The following is a 24,483-nucleotide window of genomic DNA, read 5'->3' on the forward strand; positions in this document are numbered from 1 at the left end:
TCCTTGTGTATTTTCTTGCCTCAGTTTGCCTTTTCCATGTCCATACCACCCTGGAGTTGCCCTTCTCAGAGTAAAGTATACATTTCCTAAACACAGTGTTGATAGAAATATACCCATTTTAAAGGAACATATATTGTATGGTTCCATTTATGCAACACTCAAATGCTAGCAAAACTGAATTATAATGCTAGAATTCAGGATAGTGATTACTTCTGAGGAGGAAGAAAGAATAAAGATAAGAAGAGGGGGCCATGAGGGAAACTTTCTGTGGTGCCTACAACTTCCTGTTTCGTTGGCCAGAATAGTTGGTACATTAGTGTTTACTTTATGAAAATTAGTTGAGTGGTACATTTATTTTTGTGCTTTTTCTATATATGTATTATAATTCACAATAAAAAAATGAAAGTGCCACACCAAAAATAGTTTTGTGCTTTTCAAAATATATAAATGGAAATTCTTGTCACCTTGTGGTCTTCATGTTTTATTTTCTTTTTGCTTGTCATTTTAATGTAAAAGCAAAGGAAGCAATAAACACGCATATTTGTTAAGACTACTGATCAATGACTTACATAGATTATTTCTGCCTCTCACAGTGTTTCTTCAGGGAAGTGTTATCATCATTTCCTAAGTGAGGAAAGTGAGACTCAAAAAAAGTTAAGTGATTTCCTCAGATTTGTATCCTGCAGTACAGGAGGGGATCTGAGAAGTTTATGGAAAAGTGAAAATACAAAAGTACACTTAAATGAGGCAGAAAGCAATAGTAATACATTACTCCAGTTCGCTATTTATGCCCTGTTGCCTAAATGTACAGTATTTAAAAAATAAAATATGTGTATTTTTTATCTTTAGAAGTTCCATTTGGGTCTGTTTAAAAAATATTTTCCGTGTCTCCATAATTTCAAGCTTTCCTCTGCCTTCTTGAATGTATGGAATGCAGTTATAATAAATGTTTCAATACCCTTAGCTACTAACTCTGTCACCGGGGTCACTGTGCTGTCACTTTCAATTGATTGGTCTTTCTCCTCATTATGGGGGCTGTGCTCCTGCTTCTTTTCACTCCTGGTAGTTTTTCACTGGACGTCACACATTGTAAATACTTCTTTTCTGGAACTAGATATTTTTGTATTCCTACAAATAATCTTGGACTTTGTTCTGGGAGGCATTTGATCTTTTCAAGGCATTTGACCCTTGCTTTTAAGCTTTGTTAGGCAGGACCAAAGTAGTCTTTAATCTAAGTCATAACTTTGTCCAATGACTGAGGCAAAAGCCTTCTGAGTACTTTACAATAGATTATGAGGTTTTCCTAATGTGACTGGTGGGATTACAAACTGGAGTGCAAGCAAGTCCCATCCCTGGGTGTGCTTGCATCATTTCCCCCTTCTCCTTTTGGGCGGTTCTTTCCCTGGCCATCGATAGTTTCCTTACATGCATGCAGGTCAGTACTATGTCAAGACTCAAGGGGGACCCTCTCCAGGTATCTGGAGCTCGCTCTCTGTGTAGCTCTTTCTTTGCCAGCACTCTTCTCTGTACTGTAAATTATACTGTCTTGGTCTCTCTGGACTCCAGCTCTGTAATCTCAACTAAGGGAGACTGTTTGGGTCTCTTCTGCCTCCGCTGCAGCCTGGGAACTCCTTCCAGGCAAGAAGTTGGGGGAGTCACAGTGCTCATTTCTTATGTCTCGCTTCTCTCAGAGATGATCATTTTGTGCAGTCTGGTGTCTGAAAACCATTGTTTATATATTTTGTTATTTCTTTGGTTGTTTGGTTTTTTAAAAATTTGTTTGTTTCAGGCTGGCACATGAAGCCAGTCTGTTATTCCATTTTGACTAAAAGTGGACATCAAATGTGTTTCTTTTGATTATACCTTTTTTTGTATTCAACAAATGAAATAAATACGTGTCATATTACACTAACTGGGAATCATCTCTCCCCCTGTTAACTAACGGCAAATATTCTTTTATTGTTGTTGTTGAATTTAAATCTACTTTATTTTTTATTGAAGTATAGTCAGTTTACAATGTTGTGTCAATTTCTAGTATACAGCATAATAGTTCACTCATACATATGCATTTATATATTCATTTTCATACTCATTTTCATTGTAGGTTACTACAAGATACTGAATATAGTTCCTTGTGCTATACAGTATAAACTTGTTGTTTATCTATTTTATATATAGTAGTTAGTATCTGCAAATCTTGAACTAACTGAAGTCATAGTACTTTGTAGATGTGAGGTCTTCATGCAGTTGACCTATGATACACATTTTCTATATTAAGAGCAGAAATTCCCATCCCTTTCTCCTCATCAGCCCCTCCAAAATATTTACCTATTACTGTTGGGCAAATACACAAAACTTGAGCCTCATTTGATTCTTAGTGAGCCACGTGATCCATCTAAACTATTTCATAAGTCCAGACTCTAGCCATAAAGCAAACAAAACTTACAAAATGTTTTACAAAGAAAGCTAATGTTTATTCAGTGCCTGTTATCTGTTAGGGACTGCACCAGGAGCTCTTACAAATATTATCTATTGAAATTTCCTGGCAACCCTATTAGACAGGCATCATCCTTATTTTATTATCAATGATATTCATGCCAGGTCCCTAAGTAGATAACTGCAGCAGTTATTATTTCAATTCTTGGTGTCTAGCTAGTGCCAAATAAACAAATTATGAGTAAGCCTTCCTGTGCCTTAATTTTTGATATTTAATGATATCAGAATTACCTCAGGGAGAATCTGAGGTGACAAATCATAAGGTGAAATGTTAGTGTGCTTTTGTGCTACACAATTTAGATACTATTTATATTCCCTGCTACTGCTTGGCAGGAAAGCTAGTTCCAGGAAAGAGTTAATCCTTCCTCTAAAACGTAGTTTATTCTCTCAACATTTTTTCCCTTTTCACTCCAGAAACAGGCCTATTAATCATCATTTTGAATCAAGGTTATGCAATGCCAAGCAGTTCCAATTTGCAAACTGATCAAGTTTGGCAAACCCAGTCCAAATTTCCAGGACAGCATCTAAGCAAAGTGCACCTGCCCATAACTTGACCTGAACTCATACTTTGCCAAGTGCACTTTCTCAAACTTTGCAGGGCTGAGAGCCAGGGCCTTCAAGCCTGAAACAGGCTCCCCTGTGTGTGCAATTCCTGCCATGCAGGCTTACGGGTGTTACAACATAGACACAAGTTGCCCTTGAATGAGACTGATAAGTAAGCCCATATTTCCTTGTTTTCCTTCCCCTGGCTTCAGCTGCTTTCCAGCCCCTCCTTCCATATCCGTTGCTTTTTCCTGCTGTCTGCCTGCCACAGCTCTTAAGTTCAGCTGGGTTAGGTGGACTCATTATGGAGAAAAACCTAACCTCTGTTTGTTACCTAGTTAATAAATCACCTTTACCAGGGGACACATTGACTGAGCCAAACGAGAGGCCAAGAGGCAGGATAAAATCTATCCCACATCCAATTTACCAGAGTAGCTGCCAACTCCACTCTTTCTGCATGGAAGGCCAGTCTTATTTGCATTCTCTAAAGTATGATCTGATAGCTCGCATGCATTTCCTTTCTGGATCATATTTGTAAATTAATTAGCATTTGTTGTGAGCTTAGTATGTGCTTGGCACTAAGAAGTTTCACAAGTTTCTTTCTATCTCACTAAGCCTCAAAGACAACTTTGTGAAGTAAATATTTTAATCCTCACATTATAGATAAGAAAACTGACAGTCAAAGAGGTTAAGTGACTGTTGAAGTCCTCCTGGTAAGCTGTAGAGCTAAGACTCTAACCTCCATCTGGTTCTTTCCACTGCACACAGTTTGGGAGCCAAAGTAATTCATATGAAGATTCATAGGCTGTGTGCATTAAGCCGCTCACTTATGCTCAGCAGGCCTATTATAAGATCATTATATTTATAAAGCATGGGATTATGCATGCAGTTTGCAATCAGATACATACAGAGATGAAACTACTTAGTTCATAGTGCTTTGATCTTAGCCAAGGAGAGGTCTCTCCTGAATCCACCGAGCAGATTGTGAGGCATGCTCCTTTGGAGGTAAAGAAGGAAAAAGAGGTGATACTAATAAGCTTTAAAAACTAGATAATTGGAGAGAATATTTGGTGATGCAGCACAAAGCTTTTTATTTTAGTAATAGTGTAGTCTGACTTAGGTAAAAATATTACAACATGATGATTTAATGGTTGTTCATGAATGCATTCAGCTTCCTTACTGAGCATATTTTTACTGCATGAAGAAATCTTGGTGCTATTTCAGCCTTCTCAAGTTCCATTTGCCTTTTTATGTTCATTATTTTGGGAGTTGATGTTTGATAGAGATAAAGATAAGATAAAGAAAAGAAAGAAAATATATTTGCAAGGGTTTTTAGTGGTTTAATCTGTAAAACAGTGTAGAGCTCAAGGAAATTCCTGTGAGGATATCTGCAAGCAAAATGTTTTAGGAAAATGTCAGATTTTTTTCTATACTATACTTTTCTTAAGTTGAGGTAGGAAGGTAGAGAGACCAACAAATATTTTTCCCTTCTTTGTCTTGCCCAGAAATTTATAGAAGTCATATGTTATAAAATAATTCAAATAAATCAAAGGTATATCTCAGAAAGAGGATGTCACCCTCTTCCTATCTTTTCCTCTTCTGTCAGCTTCACTCCTGTCCTCAGAGGTCACCTTTTTTAACAGTGTATGACATTCCAGGCATGATTTTTCCTAGCAGCTCACAAACCACACACACACACACGCACACGCACACCTGGCACAACATATGTCATTCATTCAGACCTCATTATTCATCAATAAGGCATCAACGCAGTGTTGATTCATTCATATCTTTTACTGTAAAATCTAATTAACCATCTCCCTCACAGAGAAAACTGATGAGTCCTGGTGATGAAGACTCCTGAGAGGTGGTCAGATGGTCCAGGCCAGGATTATTTAGTCCATTTGCCTTTCTGACTCAGTAGATGAGTTAACAGGTCACAGTATCTTAGTCAGTTGTGGCATTTGTTTTGGCCTTTTATCTTTGGTTTTAGCGATTTTCAAGCCCCTTGTTGTTGCTGCTGCCATTGTTGATTGGGGGAATTGAAAATGTAGTTGTGTACATCATGGCTTGTTGTGTTTGTTTTTATAGAGATAAGGGTCCAAAAGGTAAATCTGTCTTCTGGGTACTTCCTACCAGTATCAGCCATCTCCAGAAAGTGGCTGTGATGAAATAGTTACCAGCTCAGGCTCTGCTAACAGAGTTCTTGGCCCCTCCACCCTCTAGCTGTGTGACTCAGTTCTTTCCTTTGCTTATGCCGGAAACCTTACAGTCACCCCTCACTTTTCTCTTCTCCTCACACTCCACTCCCTGTATACCTGGAAATATTTTTGTCTCTACTTTTCAGATATAAACCTACAATCTGACCACTTCTCCGTACCACCATTGTTGCCACTCTGATCTGAAGCGCCATCATCTCTTGCCTGAGTTTCTAACTAGTTTCCCTGCTTCTCCCTTAACTCCCCTACTATCTACTCTCAACACAGCCCTAGAGTGATTCTTAAAACTGCTAGTCCCTGGACTAGTAGCATCAGCAGAACCTGGGAGCTTATTAGAAATGCAGAATCTTGGACCCTGCTCCAGACCTTCTGAATAAGAATTTTCATTTAACAGGATCACCAGTTATCACAAGACTATCTGTGGTGAAAGATCATTAAAAAACCAATCAACCAACCAATAAAAACAAAAATAAAAAACCGGAATCCATCATAGACCAAAATGTTAAAAAAAATGCAATAAAAACCAGTTACCCCCCAAAATAAAATTAAACATTAAAAATAGAAAAATGCAAGCCCTAATTTTGTATTTTTTGATTCAGAAGACCTACAATTTCTGTCAAACTGCTCCAGAAGTTTCTGCATACTTAGCCCACTGTCTGCATTCAGGTTTGTGCAGACGAGTTCATGGACTGGCACCTGCCTAACAACCACTGTCCCTCTCCCAGCTCCAGCCGCTCTGCTCTCCTTGAGGCCCCCAGACATTGCATGTGTACTCGGTGCCTTGGCTCTGGCTGTTCCCTCTGCCTGGAGCCCTCTTGCCTAATTACCCACACAGCTCGATCCATCACCTCTTCAAGTCTTTGCTCAGTGGTCGCCTGGTCATGGCCTTTTTAGCTGCTCTACTTACTGTTGGAAATGTTCTTATGCTTCTCATGTCTCTTTGTCCTTAGTCTTTGTTTAAATGTCAGTGACTCAGTTTCTTCATATATTTAGGAATAATAACAATAAAACCAATCATGTAAGGTTGCTGAGAGGATTAAACAAAAGTGTATTTGTAAAGAACTTAGAGCAGTGCCTAATACATACTCGTATTATAAAGTGTTAAGTATTGTTAGTAATTAGTATAACTTAAATACACAGACAAAGGACTGCTCACTGTGGTTACCTCGGGGAAGGGGGGTGGGATTGATGGTGGGATATAAAAGATTTTGTATTTTTCACTCAATACACTTCTACCTAATTTAAAATTTTTACAATGGGTATTTGTTACGTTAACAATTAATGAAACACAATACAGAGGATGAAAGAAAAGCTTTTTGTTGTTGGTCTACTTCTTCTATCCTATTTCCCAAAGGCACATGCATTTGAAATTAAATTGTCATAATTATAACCATCAGAACAGCATTAATAATAATAAGAGTTTATGCAGTATTTACACTATGATGCTTGGCCTTGTGCCAAGTGTTTTACATACGTTATCTCATTTACTTTTTTATTCTAAGTAATCATTTATTATTTTTATGATAAATATTGTGCCAGTTATCAGTTTATTGCCTCTTAGCTCCAAATTCACTCTTCAATACCTGCCCTGTGATGATGGATGGAGCGCCTTTAAGATCATTTCTGCTTTAAAGTGAACATGAGGTTAAGGATTCTTAGCAGAAGGTGGCAGAGGGACATTGCAGGAGAAAGAGGCTCCCCTGTGTTTCCAGCTGTAGCACAGTGGGTCACTGGTGTGGGTGTGAGGACATCTGGTGGTGTTCCGCCCAGCCATGTTTCCAGAATGGACAGTTCTTTAGTGGTCTCACAGCCCCAGTGTGACCAGTGATCATCTTCACATGGTCTGTTCAGTATGAACATTCTGCTCCACAGTCCTCTGGCCCACCCTGGTGTTCTGATCCTCTGTGCTCACTCGCCACCCTCAAGTTTGTCTCTTGTGGCCCTTCCAACAGGGACATCTCGTGCTTCAGGCCACCTACCCAACCAGTGCTCCACCCTTACCTTATGCCCACATGCTGGCCACCCGCTGTGGCTCACATACCTACTTGGGCTCCAGAGGTTGCTTCCTGCTTGCTGAGGACTTCAGGCCAGCTCTGGCCTCACAAACCAGTTGACTTCTTTGCCATTCAGTCGGTTCAACTATATTTTCTGTAACGATGTCATCAAAACCCAGCTTTGAGGAGAACCTCAGCCTTGAGGAGAGGGTCCCCTTCCAAGATCGTCCTTCCTTGCATCATGTCCCTCAGACCTAGGGTACTTTACAAAGTTTTTTGGTTTTTTTTTTCTTTAGCATTTTTTTATTGAGTTATAGTCGTTTTACAATGTTGTGTCAAATTCCAGTGTAGAGTACAATTTTTCAGTTATACATGAACATACATATATTCATTGTCACATTTTTTTTGCTGTGAGCTACCCCAAGATCTTGTATATATTTCCCTGTGCTACACAGTATAATCTTGTTTATCTATTCTACATGTGCCTATCAGTATCTACAAATTTCGAACTCCCAGTCTGTTCCTTCCCACCCCCTGCCCCCTTGGCAACCACAAGTGTGTATTCTATGTCTATGAGTCTGCTTCTGTTTTGTATTTATGTTCTTTTTTTTTTTTTGGATTCCATATATGAGCCATCTCATATGGTATTATGGTTTTCTTTCTCTTTCTGACTTACTTCACTTGGAATGACATTCTCCAGGGACATCCATGTTGCTGCAATACAAAGTTTTCTTATATTCTATAGCTACTCTTTAATATAGTGTGACAGTCCTTCCTGTTAATCTTTCCTGTTTAGGTCACTGTGTGGTTTTTATCTCTTAATTAGATATAAACTGTGACAAGCATTTTATTTTTTTAAATTTTACAATCTTTTAAAATGTTTTATCTTTTATTCTGTTACAACCTAAATGAAATAAAGTGAATGAATCTTAAGTGTATATACCTAAGTGAATTTACACACACACACAGAGGACTGTACCCAGATCAATATATAGAACATTCTGTTTACCCCCAGGAGGGTCTCTCTTAGCCTATTCTAGTCCATACAATGCTCTCCCCACAAAAGTAACCAATATTCTGATTGCTATCACAATCGATTAGTTTTTCTTATTCTTGAGAATAAGAAAATATCTTAAATATGTATACTTTATGATTCATTATAAATTGACTCATATTGTATGTATCTTTTTGTGTCTGTCGTCTTCCTCTCCACATGTCTGTAAAATTCATTCACACCTGTGTGCATCAGTAGTTCTTTCTTTTAGTTGCTGTATGGTATTTTACTGTAGGAATGAGTCACTATTTATCCGTTCCTCTTTGGATTGATATTTGAGTTGTTTCTTATTTTTGGTTATTAGGAATTAAGCTACTATAAACATTATAATAAAAGGTTTTGACAAACATGTCTAATCATGTCTTTGGGGAACATACCTAGGAACGACATTTCTGGGTCATAAAATAGGCTTATGTTTAGCTTTAGTAGATATTGCCAAACAGTTTTCTAAATTGATTGAACCAGTTTTATACTCGAATCACTAGTGTCTGATAATGCCTGTATCCTCGCCATATCTGGTTCCTGGTTCTGATGCTTGCTCTGACTCTTTGTGGGGTTTTTGCCTTTCGGTATGCTTTGTAATTTTTTCTTGATAGCTGGGCATGATGTAAGTGATAAGAGGAACAGTTGTAAATAGGCCTTTAGCAATGTGCTGCGGTAGGGTGTGAGGAGAGGGGAACCAGTCGCTAGCCCTGTGATTTGGTCTCTGTCTGAGGACTTTGTCAGTTTTGAAGAATACTGCTGAGATATTTTGTTAACTGTCCTCCTGTAGGGATTTGACTGCAGTTTTTCTCATCATTAGACTGAGGTTATGCTTTTTTGGAAGGAAGACAACAGAGGCCATTTTCTTCGCATCCTGTTTAGGGCACATGTTGTCAACATGACTTATCACTCTTGATGTTAACCTGAGATAGTGTTTGTCAGGTTTCTCAGCTGTAAAGTTACTCTTTTTAACTATCTCACCCCCTTTCCATACTGTACTTTTTGGAATGAAGTCATTATTGCAGGGGGGATTCATCCTTCACCTTTTTAAGAGTGAAGTATCTACATAATTTATTTAGAATTCTTCCTCCCCATTTATTTACTAATTCAGTCATTTGTTTATATCACTATGGATTCACAGATATTTCTTTTATACTCTGAGTTATAATCTAATACTGCTTTTTTTTGTTGTTCAAATTGTTTTAGTTTTGGCCATTGGGAATTTATTCAGTTGGTATCTATGTCCCTTTGACATACCTTCATAATTGTGGGGTTTGTTTTTTTATTTTTGAGTGTTTTTTTACTTTCTGCTTCAGACTCTTTTTGTATATTTCCTACTCGAGTTTGAGAACCAGTCCTTTCTTTAAGAACTCCTGGTTCCTTCTGATGGAGAATGGTATTAGAAACCAAGATCTGGGTACCAAGTGTGTCTTTGCTACTGGTGTGCTATCAGTCTTTAGTTTTCACCATTCTTGTAGGTTGTTAGTGTTACCTCACTGAGATTTTAATTTTCTTTTTCCCTGATGAGTAATGAGGTTAAGCACCTTTTTATATGATCTTTGACTACTTGCATTTTGTTATTTATGGAGTGTCTATTAAGTCATTTGCTTTTCATAGTTTTTAAAATTGAATTGTAGGACTCCTTTACATGTTCTGAATATGATCAATATGAGTCTTCGTTAAATATACACGCACGTATGTTGCAGATATCTTTTCCAAGTCTGTGGCCAGCCATTTCACTTTGTAATTAGTTTATTTGAAATTTATGCATAGTGATATTGATTTATTTTGTTGTATATATACTTATAAATATGTTAGGGCTTAAGCGTGCCATTTTATTATTTGTTTTCTACTTGTTTCTTCCATGTCTTGTTCCTCTATTTCTCTTTTATTGCCTTCCTGGGAGTTCCATGAACATTTTTTCGGTTCTCACTTTGTATTTCTCATTTTGGGGGTATCACTTTGTATAGCTTTCTTAGTAGTTGCTTTAGGTATTATAGTATACACATCTAACTTATGACAGTCAATAGGTATTAGTGTTTTACCACTTAAAGTGTAGAAATGTTACTTCCATTTAATTTCCTTTGCTTCCCCACTTTTTAAAGAATTTTAAAAAAGTTTTTCTCTATATATTGAGCACCCCATCAAATGATGTTATAATTTTTACTTCAATCATCAAATATAATTTACTAAGCTCATAAGAAGGATATTCTGTTATATTTTTTATTATGTTTATAGCCCTATTTTTACCCATTCCAAAGTTCTTTCTTTTCTGATGGGCCAAGCCTTTTATCATCTAGTTTATGTTTAGAGAACCTCCATTAGCTATTCTTCAAGAGTAGATTTACGAGTGATAAATTCTCTTAGTTTTTCTTCATATAAGAATGTCTTCAGTTCTCTTTAAATCCCTGAAGGATATTTTTGCCAGATATAAAATTCATAGTTGACAATTCTTGAAAAAATGTTGTGCCACTTTCTTCTGGCCTGATGGTTTCAGGTGAGAAATCATTCATTCAAACTGTTCTTTTACAGGTATTGTGTCCCTTAAACATTTCTTTTTCTTTGTCTTTAGTTTTTAGAAGTTTAATTATGATATGCCTTAGAATGAATTTCTTTGGGTTTATCCTACTTGAGGTTTTCTCAGCCTTTTGATTCTGTAGGGTTATGTCTTTCCCAGATTTGGGGAGTGTTCTGTCATTTTATTTGAATACTTTTTTCAGTTCCATTCTCTCTCTTTTCACTTTCTGGGACTCTGATGAAAAGAATGTTAGCTTTTTTGTTATCCCATAGGTTCCTGATTTTTTTTTTTTTAAGTTTATTTTCTCACTGTTGTTCAGGCTGGGTAAGTTTTATTGATCTGTCCTCAAGTTCACTGATCTTGTCATCTGGCATCTGCACTCTACTATTGAGCACGTACAGCAAGTTAAAAAAATTCCATTATTATGTTTTACATTTCTATAATTTTCATTTGGTTCTTTTTAATAACTTCTTTATTTGCTGTTCTTAAGGTTTTCTAGTTTTTCATTTGTTTCAGAATTCCTAAATGCTTTTTGAGGTATTTTTATGATGGTGGCTTTAAAATCCTTATCAGATAATTCCAACATCTGACTCATCTCATCTTGGCATCTGTTGGTTGTCTTTTCTCATTTGGATTGTGTTTTTTCCAGTTCTTGGGATAATGAGTGACATTTGAGTATCCTGGATACTTTGGATATTGTGTTATAAAACTCTGGCTTCTGTTTAATCTTTCTTAGCCTGCATTCCCCCGTGGAGGTGTAGCACAGGGCGGGGTGGGCGTGTATATTCAGCTTCTTGCTGTGCAGATCTGGGGCCCTGATTCACACTGCTTTGTGGCAGACAGGTGGGGTAGAAGTTCAGTTCCCCTCTTGCCCCCGGACATCTTACAAGTGCGAATGGGAAGAACTCAGATGGGAGAGAGCCCAGCTGACACCAGCAGAGCAGGGGTGGGGACGAGTGTTGTGCCAGCTAGTGCTACCCACCTCTTTCCACCTCGATGCCAGCTCTCTGTTGGGCCCCACTGACCCAGGAGTGGGGGTGTGAAGCAGAGTGATGATGAGCCTCATTTCTCATTCAATCTGGACCCCACTGATAGCACCCAGGCACGGCAATCAAAGCACACTCTGCATTTTCAGGGCATGAAGATCACTCTCCAGGCAGCCATGCTGACACTAACTAACCTTTCAGGGAAATCAGAACTTTGCCTGCTTTAACTAGGTTAGAGGTGAAAGGCTCTTTCCCTGCTTGGCCCTGCTGGCACCACTGGATGGGGAGATTGGAGTACCATTGTCTGATGTCCTTGTGCAATGGGTGAGGGAGGTGAAGTGGCAGATGATGTGGGGGTTAAAGATCGGCTCCCTTCTTGGCCCAGCTGAAACTGTGGGAGTGTGGGTGGGTTAGGTGGATTTTCCATGGGTGTTTGGTTTGAGTTGGGTAGATGTTGCCAATAATGTTTTCTGTTCTGTTAGGTCACCCTGGTATTTTGACTGGGAGGAATAGGCTTTTCTTGGGAATTTTGTGGGTATAGTTGAGGTCTGTACCTGTTAGCAGTTTTGGGTTGGAGGCTTCTGCAGGACCCTCCCTGAGATATGTGGGAGGCAGTTAAGAAACACAGGGAACTCACCGCAAGTCCCAGGGTGCCTGCACAGTCTGCCTGTTTCTTTCCACCTTTCAGAGCCCATGTATAGTTGTTTTTTGTGTTATGTGGATGATAAGAGGTTGAATCAAGGAGGAAAGAGGCTAATTTATCTTGGTCAGAACTGGAAATCACCACCTGTATTTTCTGAAGAGCCTAAGTTTTAATATTTTGTAAGATTCAAGTTACTACTTTCTTTTTCCTTCATGGGCATGATCTCACACTAAATAGGGTGTTACCTGTTGATTTTTCATAAATGCCCTATGTCAGGTTTAAGGAGTGCCTTTCTATTCCTAGTTTGTTGGGAGTTTTTTATTAGTCATATATGTTGAATTTTGTCAAATGTTTTTCTGCATCTGTTGAGATGATTCTATGTTTTTTCTTTTTTTTGTTAATCTGCTGAAGTACCTTGATTAACTTTTTCATGTTAAACTAACTTTGTATTTTTAGCAGAAACCTCACTTAGTCATGAGGTATTATACTTTTTAGATTTGTTGGACTAAATTTGCTAAAATTTTGTTTAGAATTTTTGCCTGCATTTACAATAGGAATGTTGGTCTACAGTTTACTTTTTCTTATTGTTTCTTTGTCAGGCTTTGGTCTTAGGGTTTGCCTTTGTATTACTGGGTTATACACTTGCTAACTTTTTAGATCTTCTCAGTGCCCACAAACCTCATTTCTATTTCTTGTTTCAGCAGGTCTTCTTTTGATATATTCCCACCTTACCAACAATAATTAAAGCCTCTGATGGTTAGTAATTAACTTCCAGGTCAAGAATAAATTAGTATACATTTGAATTACAATCTTTTGATTTATGGTGGCCCCAAAAATGAAGGTAATTAAATGTTACAGCATTAAACTGTGATCAAGTCTTTAAGAATGAATATTCAAGTAGTTCATTTAAATAAAAACCTGAAATAAAAAAATACTAAAATTTCATAGGAATTCTTCAAACTATCATTTCCACACCAATTTTTTAAAATTGAAGTATACTCAGTTACAATGTGTCAATTTCTGGTGTACAGCACAATTTCCCAGTCATCCGTGTACATACATATATTCGTTTTCATATTCTTTTTCATTAAACACACCAAGTTTTTAAAGTTTTTTTTCCCTAGTGGAACAAGAAGTGACCAAGAAGAATGCAAACATGGTACATACTTAAACTTATTTCTATCCCCTCTCTCTCCTGTTTGAACTTTCTTAAACTATTGTGAATCAATTATGCAAAGTGGTGATAATTAATTTGCATCTTTAAACAAGTGAAAGCTTTTTACAAAGGATGGTTATTAAATGTTTAATATCTCTAAGGAGAATGGAAAAAGAGTAAATAAGCCCTTATTATTAGAAGAAATACTGGATTTGAAGAACAAAAGTATGCAAATGATGAGTCTTTGACCCTGGTTCTGGTACCACAAGGAGATTCTGCTGTCTCTTTCCCTTGGACTAATTTCATGTGGTGCAGGTCCCTTGATCCTTAAATGCAATAATGCCTTGAATTTGGTATTTAAATCAGGTGATTGCTAGAAACTCAATTTTTATTAAAAAAAAACAACAAACCCTAGGTATAAGATTATCTGATACATAGAACATGAATCTTCCATGTGTTTCAAATTTTAAAATTGTTTTCCTTTGTTCATAAAAAATTAATGTGAATTTTAAAAATTTTAGGTAATTTTAATAGCATTAATGTTTTCAGGGCTACTCTTTTCTGATATTATCTGATATAAAATGTTTCCATCTCTCCAAAACTGTGTTATCCATCTCCATTATATGCCTTGAAATGTGTCAGATATTAAATGGGATCTCAGATACTCTTGTGCCAGATTCGGTGACAGTACACTATAACCTGAATGAGAGCATTATCACAAAATTAGCTGCTATTGAAATTTTGCACTCTGTTCACCTTCTCAAATATTTTAATAGTAAGGCTGGGAGGAGGAATTTTTCCTCAGGACCTTCCTATTCCTTCCATCTTTTAACTCTTGGTGTTCCCTCAGACTGAATTTTCTTCTTTGTTTTCAAATTATTTTTAGATCTTTAGAAAATGCATTTTCTGTCTTTCCTGGTATTTGAGCAGCAGATAAGTTGTTACATGTGCTATCTTTGTCAAATATACACTTTAATCTTCACAATTACTCTGGATGGTAGGTTATGTTATCCATACATAACTTTTTTTTTGATGGAGGATGAAGCTCCAGCTTGGAGAGATTAAATATTATATCCAAGATCACACAGCTAATCAACAGCAGAGTGTATACTAAATTCTAGGTGTACTTGGACTCACAACCCATGATCTTATCTTGAACTGCAGTCAGGATGGTCTAGTGCCCATTTAGAAGAATGTTAGATGAGGTGTACATCATGCTCTGAACAGTGCATATTCATATAACATTTAAGACACTGTGACAGTGTATTCAGAAATCCTATGCAACATTATCTAAGATGATAAATGTTTGACCGCGGCAGATACACAAGTGATTATAAGATGAATGAGTGTCATTTTTCTACTGCCTTGAGTTAGCAGATCTGCTTGTCAGAACTTCAGTGATATAAGTGAAATTTCAGCTTTCTTTTCGCATCAAATTGAAATTCCATAAACCTTAAACTTCCATGATAGCCAATATTCTAATTTTTCTACATGAAAAGACAATAAAAATAGAATGAGAATATTCTGAAATCTTTGGGAAGGAGTAAAAGCTACCCCAAATATCGTCTACAACTTAAAAATCTCTTTCTTGGCCAAAAGTATAGCTGTGTGGCTAACAATAATGGATAGAATTTTGTATTTCTTCTACTTAAAGATTTTATTTTATATTCTTTATTAAAAGAAAACCATACTGTTATTATTTAATGTTGTAATTTAATTACAGTTTATCTTTTATCTCTATGCATATTGTAAGGGAGGGAAAATTTTCCTCTACCCTTCTTGGTTCTTTGGCTGTTCAGATAATCAAATTAACATAGGACAGATTAACAAGAGAAAAATAGATTTACTTATGTACATATGGGGACCGCAAAAGAATGAGACCCACAGGCATTCAGACAATTGAGGCTTATATGTCATTCTGAGCTCAGGAGAAGAGGTTGGGGGTCTGCGACTTCAAAGGGGAGGAAGACAGTTCACAGGAAGACGGGAAGAGCAAATGTTTGGTGAGGAAATGTTTGCTGTGTTGTGCAGACAGTGGACACAGAGAGGCATTTGATCTTCAGGCCCAGCCAAGCTCCCCTCAGCTTACCACACCCAGCCCGTGGTCTTTGTAGTTACCTCTGGTGATAGTTCTCTTCCTGAACCAGGCCCTGTATCTAAGTCCCTTTAGTCAGTTAAGGGTGAGGTGAAAGCTTTTCTTGAATCTTCTGGGTCTTGATTGCCTTCAGCTCAAAATAGTCTACATGCCAGAGTGACACATTTTACGGAGACTTGTTCTGATCTCCTTCAGTGTCTTCATTCCCTAAATGGTCTCATTAGCCTTTAAGTTTACCAGGCAGCAACAAAACTCTGTTTACTATGAGACTGAACACTGGTTCTCAATTGGTGTTGTAAAATCATCACATCGTGTAGCAGACTCTGGATGTCCCTCTCAGAACCTAGGGGGAGCCCTTTGATGATAATGACTCACACTTGAGACACTTTGGGTGCCTGCAGCCACCTCATCCAGAGGGTCCTGAGGGTCCCAGAGTCTTTTCTTGACTTGCAGAGTTTCCGAATACCCACTGCCTTGCCTCTAGGTGGAGGATAGCAGCCTGGGATGATCTTACTGAATCAAAGTGAGAAGAATCCTAGTATCAGGCTCTGCTTTTCTGGAACTGGACCTGAGACATGCAGCAAATTAACCTATAGGAGTTATCTTCCTTGCCTACGTTTCAGGATTGCTTGGGTTTAATTTTGAAATGTATAGATGCCTATATAGCCATTAAGATTGCTGATTGTCTTACTCGATTCTGTTTTTCCTTTTCTCTGTGCTCTTCTTTCATTGGTGGAAGAATCTGGGATTATATATTATAAACATTGCAAAGAATTTCATAAGCTGTTGAATGTGGAAAGAAAAAGCTCATATAATTAGAATTTTTGAGGAAATTACTGAAAGAGCATGACACATAGCAAAGTCACAATTAATGGTAATCACCTCCTTTCTTCCTGTACGTTTTAGAAATAATTTTATAACCACTTTTCTGTCTATTCAAGATTTTACTGTCTCCCACCCATTTCTCCTGCTGGCAGCTTCTCACTGTGTTTTATGTGTTTGTCATTTTACCAGATTGGAAATACAACAGATATGAAACAGAAACTGATTTTTAACCCCATCTGATGTGGACACCATTAATTTATAACAACGCTGTTTTGCTTTTATTTTTTGAAAAAAGGAAAAACTGAAAAAAAAAAAAAAAAAGCAAACAGCTGGTTTGATGGAAAATCTGCCCTAATCCCCGGAGAACAGGGAGTTCAGATGTGATATAAGCTGGCAGAGGGTGAACAAATAATCTTCTGGTGGATGAGTTAGTTCAGCTAGGATGGCACTACGACAGGATGGCACTGGCCGGAGAGAGAACACAAGGTATGTGGTCACACAGTGCCCTTGGAAAAGCTGACGTTGGGAAATGATAATAATCAGCTTACCAGTGTTTACAGTTATGAAAGAGTGCTAAAAAAAATGTAGAAATGAAGTTTTGGGTATGTGACATGAAAAGAGGGTCCTCTGCTCAGAATCCTTTTCAGATTATTGTTCCATCTCAGTTGATATTTTCCTAAACACCAGTAGAGGCCTCCAGACACTTCATTAAGTAAACAAACAGCATCCCCACACAGGGGAGAGCACACTCTGCATTGTGTCCACGGACGCGGAGAGGAATCAAACGGAATCTTTGAGCAGGAGGATTTCAGTGAGAGCCAGCTGTAGTCAGAGGAGGTGCTGACCTTCGTCTCGCCTGCCCAGAGGCTCGTTAAAAAAAAAAAAAAAAAAAATAAAAAAACTTGGTCTAGAGTAGAAGGAGGTCGTGTGATGTGTAGTTATCGCTATTTTAGGTCACATTTAACTAATTGTCATAATGTGGGCATTTCTCTGCTAACAATCTATTATGTTGTCAGTAAGACAGTTCTCTCAAGCCACCTAACTCGCCCAGTATTCTTGGAATCCAAAAACTACAGTTAGAGAGGAATGGAATCAAAGTAATTCTTGGACCCCCAACCTGAGTTCTTTGGCAAGTGCCACTTTTCTGTCTCAGGTTTTCAGCTGGGCATAGTCCTAAAAGAGGAAATAGGAAAAGTTTGCTAAATAGTCACTACCCATGAGAGCTTCACAGAAAATATAATCAACTCGTGAAGAGCCTACTAATGATGGTCTAAAGCACCTCTTTTATGTGTAAATATATGTGCATTTATATGTGAGGTTGCAAATAAGCACCAATGGTCTACGTGACCATTATTGATTAACTATATGTTTCCCCTTTCCCCGAAGTTTTAATGAACAATCATAATTAGATGTCCTCAATGCCCTAGGATGTCTGCTGCTTCAGCAGCAAATCTCTATCAGATTCTGTGTGTAACTGATAAAATCCACTCCGCTCCACCCCTTTATTAACTGCCTTAAGAAACTCCAGCAGCTTCTTTATGTGTTAGACACTTCTCTGACTGCACCTTTAGCTGACAGTGTAAATACATTCATTTTGCCGTCACATCAATTGATTTAAACTAATTAGGAGCATTTGGGGGGCCCTAATTTGATAAGGAAGTGTGAATGTGTTTTTCCCCCCACAGCAGGTTTGTTATTTGCTGGGTATTAGAGGAGTGTTAATTAGGCACAGTTCTTCTGTCAGGTTGATGGTTTTTAAACAGCATTTACCACACAGAAACTAAAACAATCAGAACGGAAGCGGGGTTTTGGCCATTGGTGTGATTTGTCAGATTAGGTTAGTTACCTCTGGAATAGGAATGTGACAGTGGGTGAACATGTGTATGCCCCAGAAGCACCAAATCTGATTGTTCCTTTTGCACATATCCCTCCTCATGGAGGTCTGTTCCTCCCCATTTCAGAACCTTTCCAGAGGGAGGCTGTATCTCTCCAGTCATTGGCATTCTTTCCCAGCCCTACAGCATCCAGCGTGGTGTGCATCCAGGCCCTTCTTAATTTTAAAGCCAAAGCCCAGGTTTTGAAAATTCACTGGCCCTGAAGTATTTGCAGGAAATCTTTTGAACAGTTTGGGCCCTGGGATTTCTTTGTTCACTCTCTTCTGCTGAAGGCAAGCCGGGCTGGCTGGCGGTCTGTGGTCGGTTGGCCAGGAGCAGGGAAGCAAAGGGAAACAAACAACAGAGCAGCTGAGATTCCTGCTAGGAGATTGTTTGTAGATGGAGCCCATACAGTGTCTTTTGTTTATATGTGAGGCTTTACTTAGGGAATGCATAAAAAGAAGCTTGAAACAAGTAACCATTTAGGAAAGGAGGAAAAGGATTTTCTGACAACAACATTTTCAATTTTGAGGCTGGGAGAAATGCTCATTTCTATAATGCGAGTTTTCTGCAAAGATCCAGTTGCTCTCTAAGGCATGTGCTTTGTGTTCCCTTTGTTTGCTTCTCTGGTAGCTTTACACTAGTCACTTACACATTGGTCTGCCATCCTGCTGGTGACCAGCCTATAAATAATAGGAGCAAGTAAAATAATCTCTGAATGTCCTCCTGTTATTACATTCTGCCATTTGATTCTGCAAGTCTAACTTTGCATGTTAGTCTCACTACTAAAGACGAGTTAAATTGTTAAAACCTTCATCGGAAATGCCTGCTGTTTATAACTACCTTTGAGCAGTAGACTATACATGCTTAAAATAGGATGGAGGGAGGATCCCTTTATCACAGTGCCTGGCTGTCTGAAAAAAGCCTTGATAGAATAAAAAGAATATGATATTTGGAGACACCATCCATCTGTTGGTTCTAAACTTTGTTATTTGGCCTTCATGACTTAGTTGTCTTTGTAAAATTCAGATAATAATGACTATCTTCTAGCATACTTCTCAATATTAAGTGTTTTTTTTCCCTATTGTCATCCCAGTGTTCATCCTGATCCTTCTTAATTTTAAAGCAAAAGTCACAACCATTTAACAATGGTTGGTAAATAATAAGTATTTGTTTGTTTATGTGACTACTGTCTGTTATCCCCCATTCGTAAAGCTCCATGAGGATGTGGTGTGTGTCTCATTCACCACTGTGTACCCAGCCCCTGGCATGTGGTAGACATGAAATAAATATTTATTGTACAACTCAATGAAATATCAGCTATGATGGCATCTAATTTTAATATTATTGTTATTTTTGTAGTTAAATTTTACTAGCTAAAATCCAACATAAACACGAATTTTATTACAAACAAAGGCAGTATTTACATTTGTATTTGAAGTCAGGCTGAAAATGAATTATGTAAGCTTCCATCTCAAAAATAGAGGAAAAGAACAAATCAAAAAGAAAGAAAAAGAAGGAAATTCTAAAAATAAGATCAGAAATCAATGAGAAAGAAAACAAATATAGCATAGAGAAAATCAACAAACCAAATTTGATTTATTGAAAATGCTAATAAAATTGATAAATCTTTAACAAAACTGACCCAGAGAAAAGAGAGAAAACAAAATATTACCCATGTCAGAGATTAGAAGAGTGGTTGTTTACGTAGATACTAAAGACATTTAAAAAGGCAACATTGAAAAGTCTTTAGGCATCTGCCATGTGGATGAAATGGAAGAATTTTATGAAAAACAACTTGCCAAAAGTGATACAGCCTAAATGATCATGTATCTTTTGAGGAAATTGAATATATTATTATGAAAACTTCTGACAAGAAAACTCCAAGACCAAATGGCTTCCTCATAAATACTTCTTAATATTTATGATAAGAGTGAGCTTGCAAAAACCATTTCAGGTTATAGACGAAGAGAAACACTTCTTAACAAATTTTATGAGGCCAGCACAACCTTGATATGAAAATAATCTGATCAGGACACTACAAAAAAGAAAAATTAGGAACCAAACAGGGATGTATGTCCCTTAAATATTAGGAAATATAATGTAGATATATACATATAAAATTCATTTTTGATGAGGCTTATTCTAGCTTTTTAAGAGTAGGTTACCATTTAGATATCAGTGTTTGATTTTGTTCATAGCAGCACTATTTTTAAAAGTTATATACTGGAAACAGCCCAAGTGTACACTGACAGGAGAATTGGTATATAAATTGTGGTATGTTTATAGATTGGAATATTATACAGCTATGATAATAAATGAACTATAACTAAATGGAAAAAGGTAGATGAATATGACAAAAAAAGTATCGAGCAAAAGAAGCAAGACCAAGTATTCTAAGTCAGGTAGTGGGTTAGGCTTGGATGGAGGTAGGAGTGACTGAGAGGAGGCAGAATGAGGTTGGAAGTTTATTTTTCCTCGATGTGGGTGATAGTTACGTAGATCTGTTCAATAGTGAAAGTCATCAACATATTGACTTATCATAGTGCACCTTTCTGGGTGAATGTTTACACTTCAAAAAGGAGTTCAGATGAAACACAAAAAATAACAATGTAATAATATAGCCTAATACTTGACCTGCAAGCTTAGCGTTTGTGTTTATGTGTGTGGCTGTAGATTCCCATTGTGACCACTGTAGTCTCAAGCAAAGCTTGCTGAGTATAAAGTAAGGGGAAAGATTAAATAAGTTAATGCAATAAGATCTAAGTTGCTTAGTCTGGACAGCAGGTGCTCATATAAATATATAAAGAGATGAGTCCATGATATGCATATTAGTTTTTTTACTTATTTTTTTTTCTCTTAAGGGTTTACACTGTAATCATCCTTTAGTGATACTAAGTAAAAAATATATCATCATTTTTAATGTCCAAAGCGCACTTTATTACATAGCTATATTAAAATCCATTTTAAAAAACACCTTCACTTGAGCATTTTAGGTGGTTTTCAAATTACTGTCATTCTAAACAGTGCCTACATGGACTGCCTTTGCAATGACTGGAGTGCTCTGCTTCTGGCTGTCTGTCATATCTGTTCCATTCTACCATCACTCACTGCCAGGTCCACACAATTAATGTGGCAGGGAGAAATGCCCTCCCATTGCATCCAAGGATCTCAGTCATTCCACTCTTCTTTCCCAAAATGACATCTCATAAGCTTGTTTTAAAATACTGTTCCTAGAGACCATTCTTGTTTAGAGACCTTAGGTCTAGGTAAAGAAACAATTCAAGATTCATTACTTAAACTCCTCTATGTTAGCCGAGGAGACTGGAACATCATGGAGCAATTGTTCTAAAACTTTCCAATAATTGATATTTTGCACATTTTTAACCTAAAAATGAGGTGCTCATTTTGTGAACATCTTTTAAATTCCTAGTGATGCCTCAACATTCCAGGTTTTCTTACTCCGATGGAACCACATTCTGATTAAAAGAAAAAGAAAGAAAAAGCAACGGAAGAAGAGCTCTGAAAACATGATGGTTCCTCATTTTTCTTGACACTGTATTTCGATCCAAGTGAATGCACATTATACTTTCAAAGTGGTAAATAGATGTTCATAATTCAGTAATCCATAGTTCAAAAGAAAGGGCAAAATGTATTTCTCTGCCAACATTTATCTAAATGAGAGTAAAAGAATGTGATTCTGACTTCTCTGTAGTGAGATTATTCACAAAAGGGAAACAGAATGACCCTTCTTCACCTGAGGCGCAGCATCTACAATGGTGAACACAGCTGGCTTTGCAATAGCTCTCTAAGAAGGAGAATGGAAGAGGAGATAAATCCATTGAGAGAGTTGCATAAAGTAGACCTGGCCAGAGACTCAGACCGTGTAAAACTTGATTTGAGTCAAACAGGGAAGGAAATTTCCTCCTCAAAATACATGGTAGATTGCATCTCCTTCCTCTAAAATGTTTAGGTAAGATAAGCCAATTCATAACACTGGACAGTGTCACTTTCCTAGGAAAATATGTCTGGGGGGATGACTGATTCCATCTTTTGATAAATAAACTTAAAGAGGTCTTGCACTGATTTCTTTCTTGATAATCTGTCATTTTTACTCTGACTTATAACGAATCCAGTCTGCGTGGAGGTGTAAGTAAAAATTCACAAAAACAAAATGAGTAGAATGGAGAAATGCGCCATCATGTATTTTTATTTTTCCATGCCTTTGAGAAAAGTTCTTATGACTTTGTTCTCTAATGCCAAAGTAACTGAGTAGCCATCATTTGGGGGTAATTTGCACTGATATCCTTGATTGATCCGACATATTTGCTAAAGGGTATTTTTTTTTCCCTCCCTTTAAAATTGTTGATCACATTAAGCTTTTCATAAGATAGAAATAGAGCTGCTTCAAAATCCAAAGAAAGGTGACAACATAGTAGGGTAAATGCACTAATTGTTCTTCAAATAAAATCTGTAAAAAAAATTAAAATGAACATCTGTTTGAAGAATAGAGCTATTAAAGGGAATGTTCTGCACAAACAGTATGCCACACAGAATAGTTGTACAATAACGCTGTGAAATTGTTTAATTAACTCATAAAAGAGGGAATCTAGTAAAGGAAATGTATGCAGTGCACTCTGGAGATATTTGACAGTCTTCAAGAGCAGATGTGATTATGATTATAATTATTTAAGTAAATTGAGCCATAATTTCTCTTTCTGTTGTAAAATAAGGTAAGTATAATATGAATCTTACATGGAAAAAAACTTAAACATAAATAATTCATGCAAATCCTGACTTTTGTTGTAGCTGCAGCATTGCTATCATTTCTTTTTTTTTCCACTGAAGTGTACTTTCGTAAATACAACTGAGAAGAGTAAGTATTCAACATGGAACTGGGTTGGATTTTTATGTGTACTTTGTGGAAATTGGCTTCAATATTTCGTAGACGTGACTTTCATCATAGAGTTAGATGTTCCTAAAACAACATTTTTTTTTATCTCTAGGAAGTATCAGTTATTTATAAGACCATGGTATATAGTGGGTATGAGTAATTTTGTTTTATTACCAGAGAAACTCAATCAGAGACCTAACAGTATTGAACATGAAGGCTACAACAGCATTTTTTGTGTGTGAGGTCAACCAGTTTGACTTGAAGTGGATTCACTGACCACACATTACATATCAAGTTTGTTTAATATTACTATACAGACTTATTAGCTCTCTGTCTGTTATTTTTCACCCTTCTCTATTTTGGAAATTGCATATTTTTATATTCATAACTTTAGTTAGTAATTACAGGAATGTTCTGCTTTCTGTATATTGCCTTTATCACTCTTATTAGCTAAAATTACAGCTAGATGGAAATTAATCAGACAAATTGGTATGCTTATTCATGAAACCCAGATTATAGTAAACCCCAAGATTAAGACTAATGAAACAATTACTTATTTAATCATTATTAAAAATGGGAACATTGCTCAGATATCTGACAGTAACTGCAGCAAGCTTTGGAAGTAGACAAATGAATGTGTTTTCCTTGACTGCTCTTTCATGAAAGCAAGATTATTATCACCTGCTGAGAGTTTTGCTTTCATATTCTACATTTTCCCTAGGAAAAAAATGTCTCTTCTTACTAGGAAAAGAGAAAATCTAATTTCTTCAATAGACTTCTCTTCTTGAAACTTAAGCTATTCTGACTCTGACTTTTTTCAAAATTTAAGATATGTATAAAAGTGTTCATAAGTCAATGCTGTAGACATTTATTATAGGCATAGTACTTACTACTTTATAATAATAAACATTGTATTAGAAGTATAAATATTCACTAAGGTATTTCTTAAAACAAACTTAAGTTTTTAATTTCCTTTTCTTTTTTTTTTAAAGGAGGGGATTTTAATGGAGGTACTGGGGATTGAACCCAGGACGTTGTGCATGCTAAGCACATGCTCTACCACTGAGCTATACCCCACTCCCTTAAATTTTTAAATGTAAGTTAAACATGTATTAGAAAGCGTAAGGTACTACAACCCTAATAGTGAAAATCCATAATCCTCTCCATGTGTCTTTGCAGCCGGTGTCCCTGAGCCTAGGGACAG

General features: G+C 37.0%; 1 long non-coding RNA gene across 4 annotated transcripts in view; it reads left to right on the forward strand.

Annotated features, from left to right (window-relative positions):
* LOC105094634 (uncharacterized) overlaps positions 1 to 24,483 on the forward strand; it is a 525,835-nt gene that overhangs the window by 149,817 nt on the left and 351,535 nt on the right. The window lies entirely within an intron of this gene.

The sequence above is a fragment of the Camelus dromedarius genome, chromosome 4 (genome assembly GCF_036321535.1).
Source record: "Camelus dromedarius isolate mCamDro1 chromosome 4, mCamDro1.pat, whole genome shotgun sequence".
NCBI classification, from domain to species: domain Eukaryota; kingdom Metazoa; phylum Chordata; class Mammalia; order Artiodactyla; family Camelidae; genus Camelus; species Camelus dromedarius.